The 4,595-nt window shown below is 40.1% G+C and overlaps 1 pseudogene; it reads left to right on the forward strand.

Moving 5' to 3' along the window:
* Positions 1-2,653, forward strand: part of LOC116692386 (immunoglobulin lambda-1 light chain-like) — a 32,137-nt pseudogene extending 29,484 nt beyond the window's left edge.
* Positions 2,654-4,595: the final 1,942 nt, after the last annotated feature.

Below are 4,595 nucleotides of genomic sequence, written 5' to 3' on the forward strand. Positions count from 1 at the left end.
AACTGGGTGCATCCCTCTGTATATATGAAGCAAGCCCTGTTAGTACAATTATTAGCAGCAATATCTTAGCTACGTCTGCCATTGCAGATATTTGTCTCATGTAATCAAAAGTGATAGCGGAGCACAATCAGATGTCAAACAAAGGAGACAACAGTTCACACCCTGACGTCACATGCTGAAATCTCCGGTTTCACCGGCTACACGACACCCAGGCAACTGGAGCCTCATTCGTAAAATACTGTGCAGCTTTCATAGCAGAAGATGGCCAAAACTTGAAAAGTACCTACGTACAGAAATGTTAACATGTATAAAACAGGGCTCACACCAGGTCCAGCGCAGATGAACAAACCACTCACCCCGCCCTGAATTCCCCAGGCGGTCTGTCATCAGGTATTAGTAACAAAAAAAAGTCCCCAGAGTGGATTACTGTCTCCAGGGCTATAAATGCTGTAGGTTTGGAGAACCGGACCATGGCAGAAGTCAAGAAAAAATGGTCCGATGTTAAACAGGAAATTAAAAAAACAAGTGTTGGCGCATCGTGAAAGCGTTGCAACTAAAGGTGGGGGGGTCGGGAGCACCTGCGCTGACACCACAGGAGGAAAGGGTGGCTGCAATCATCAGCTAGGAACTTATAGCTGGAGTTCTGCCAGCATGTGAGGGGGACTCAAACATCCATCCTGGTAAGTATGAAATACACCACAACTAACGTTTTGTCCAAATTGTGCACAAGAAGCAGTCTGAACCAATTATGTAATTTTGTTCATTTTATATAAAATATTAAATATAAAACACCTCAAAAAGTAAATGCCTCTTGTCTTGCCTTTTCACATTCTTTGTATGACCTCAGTCCGAAGCTGGGAGGCTGCTGCGTTGAGCCTAGTGTTCGGTGGCCCCGGGTCGGGTTCCTTCATCTCTCCTTCCTGCTGTGGCGGAGGCACACCACATTTCTTATCCACATTGTGCAGCACACTGCAGATGCAGAAAAGTCTTCCAGAATATTTTTTGAAATTTTCTCTATTCACTACCCCACCAAATCCACATCACTGTTGACAAATGACACAGAATAGTAATGTATCTTCATCAGATCTAAATTCAACATGTGTTTTTCTGATAACGTTTTGGTATAATTTATTGAAAATTTTCTTTAAGAAAGAACGTGTATTCAGTTAGTTTCCCTGAATGAGAAATAATGTTTTGTATATATTTAACATTCACAATAAAAGTGCTGAAATTTTTAACAATTGATGTATCTTTTTTTTTAATTAAACCACGTTAACCATTCTACGATATAATGTGTAAACTGGAATGTGTTTTGGTGAGGTTGTTTGTTTCCAAAGTACAGAGAGCGTGTCTCTCTCACAGTGATAGGTTTTTTTTGGTACGGCGGCTCAATGACTTTGTCTCACTGTGGTACACCTTCGTGGGAGGAACAGACTGGATGTTACTGTAAGTACATTTTACTCCTTTAACCACCATCTTATCTTTTGTCCATTTGAACATTATAATTATACAGCCTAATATTTTTGGTAGATTTTTTTAAATGTAATATATCAGCATTGATTCATTAACTTCAGCAATCGTTAACAACCGCAAAACCACTCCGATGAATCATCTTGTGCTCTAAAACTTTCTAGTCAGTCTTATCAGTTCGTTGGAGAAACCTTACTCACCTTACTCTGTCTGAAGAAAATATTTGTAAAGTTTAATGTTTTTATATCTGCTCCAGACTTGCCGTAATCGTATGGTTCAGTGTTAGATGTGAATAGGTATTACTCCATCTTTCCTCCTACATAATGATTCTGAAGGTATTGTACATATTTTTATAGAATTACATTAGTTTTCAAAAATGTATTACGTAGTTCCAATCTTTATTTGGATGCTTTCAGTAATAAGCCTGACTGTTCAGTATGGTTCCTGCTTACTTAACACAACAAAGAAATAGATCATTCACAGAGGTTTTGTTTGAGACCTGAAATTTGTAAAACGTTTAAACCAGTAAAGCCCTCCCAATCCCATCTTATTGTGTACTATTTTTAACTATTAAAACTCTGAAAGCTTAGTTCATCTTTATCTTTCGTACTGAAACCTTCTGTTGTCACGGGGTTCCAGCAGTGTGCCTTTCTGTTGCCATTGTTACTGGGCTCAGAGAGGGAGTGAAACGTTTTAGACCAGTTTGATCCAATCGAGGAAGACCACAGAACGAGGAGCCTCCCTGCTGCAGCCACAGGCTATAGGTTAAGTGGACCTCATATGAGTTACTAATCTCTCTCTCTCTCCCTCCTCTCTCTCCTCTGCAGTGGGTCGAGTTGCCCCCACCCGACGTGCGTGCCCCCGTCCAGTGAGGATCTTGCTGAAGGGGAAGGCCACGCTCATTTTTCCTGGCACCAAGGGTCCCCTCAGACTGACTCTGGCCTGGAAGGTGGACGGCACTCATCAGCAGCAGCTGTATGAGATCATGAGCCCCGGGGTCTGTGAAGGACTGCCACTACATCTGGAGCAGTACCTGAGGGCTCCCTGCAGACCAGTGGGGCAGGTTGGGCTCTGGTGACCTGTGAGCCTCCCAGGCTCCCAGACTCCGCTCTCCAGACAACTGAGGAGAGACCAGTGTTCCCAGTCCCTTACCTGATTCACTGGTACTCTGTACTGTTTCACATCTGATACTGTCCAGTCGGCTCACTGCACATCTCGGTATTTACGTGATATCTTTAATAGCAGCTATTTTGCCAGCTTGTTGCATCTTTCTATAGTATTTCATTGTTTTAATACAATAAAGATGTGTTCATCAAATCAGTTTTTTGTCCCCCCATGGGGGGGTTTGTCATTGATCAAAGTGTCTCTTTACAGTACAATCTTTCTTAAAATTTGGCAGCTCTCTAATGATGACTGCAGAACACTTTTAGATTATGTTAAGACAATTGTATGTAATAATAAACTTTTGGAACAAAACTCCGGTCAGAACATGTCATGATACATCATCCATCATCTCTTATTACTGAAGGTGTCTAAATAAGGACTGTTAGAGTGTAATTGTGCTTTAATTACATTAAAAGATCTTTCATCAGAAAATTCAATAAAGACTGCAACAATATTAGCTAATCTGAAATAAACAGCACAATACATCAGCATAGAGAGAGTAAAATGACTGTGAAGCTTAGTTTAAAACTGGAAAATTTACATTGTGTTTTTGATGAAGAATCTACACAGCCAACTAAAGAAGACACCACAGCAAAATTTAATGGTTTCTGATCTACATACGCCTGAATCATGTTCATTTTCATATGAAACACATTGTTCGCTCAAAATACAAAGCAACCAAACTAATAAAATATTTCCGCGTTGATTAGAAATTGACAAGCATGAATAAAATTAAACTTTGAAATGTGTCTCTCAACTATGGAATATGATTGATTTTTTAGGAAAGCTGGTTAGATATGCAATTAATCAAATCATATTTACAGGTTTAGTTCTGTCATGTGGTCTCAACTCTGTAGTTAAACCTTCAAAGAATATAGATCTTTGATAATCTATGTGATAGTCTGGGGAAAATGTGTCCACCTGTAATGATAAGGCTGTATATTGTTGTCCACGATTATAAACAACTAAAACACCTCCACAGTGTTAGAATGATGACTTGCATAGTCTCAGTGATGTTTGAGTTTAGTACATTAATCAAGTTCATAATTCTAACATAAATAAATTCCGTTTTGTTAAAAGCTGAAATTCTTTTTTAATTTTCCTACTTTGAGTCTGACACTATCAAGTTTCTGGCATTTGCAGCAACATTAAAGAACAAATAATACTTTTATGAACTATTTTGTTCAACGTCACGATGACTCAGCATATTGTGTTGGTCGTTGAGTTGCTGGGAAGATAAATTTGGGTTTTTTGCATAAACTTTAGATGCAATTATGGGATTTGTTTTTTAAATTATTTTCATGCGTTCCAAGTTGACTTGTATTGATTTTTGTTTTTTGTCATGAATCCATCAAGAAGAATTATATGTTATATGAATGGATGATGTCCTCTTGACTTTGCGTTTGATTTCAGTCCTGACTGTGCCTCCGTCTCTGCATGATTCTTCGAGTAACTGGGAACGCTGATGATGTTCAGTTGGCTGAGGTTATTTGTACGCCCCTGCACGACAAACCCCCGATATTTTCAAAACATGCAATCTTTGACTACGTGGTGCGGCAGTTTGTCCAAATGCCCCAACACAGTATCAGGTCACAGAACCATTTGAAAACTCCTGCAGGTGAATATTTTCAAGAAACATCTTCCAGGGCTCATGTATAAACGTTGCGTACACGGGGTTTCAAGGACACTAGTGATGTGTAAAACTAAACTGGCTCTTTACCGTAACGCTTCTAATGGTCAGGTCTGAAGGCTTGGGTCATGCCTGGAAAACAAGATCCAGGTAAAGCGGCTGAAATGGGTTTTTTCTCAGGAGGGGGCTGGGCCGTCTCCCTTAGAGATCGGGTGAGGAGCTCAGTCATCCAAGTGAGCTCGAGTAGAAGCCGCTGCTTGCCTTCCTTCGCGTTCGAAAGAGCCAGTTTGGCGGGTGGTTTTCTGTCATCTGGTAATGATCCTCCCTGTCG

Source organism: Etheostoma spectabile, chromosome 7 (genome assembly GCF_008692095.1).
Source record: "Etheostoma spectabile isolate EspeVRDwgs_2016 chromosome 7, UIUC_Espe_1.0, whole genome shotgun sequence".
In the NCBI taxonomy this organism is placed as follows: Eukaryota; Metazoa; Chordata; class Actinopteri; order Perciformes; family Percidae; genus Etheostoma; species Etheostoma spectabile.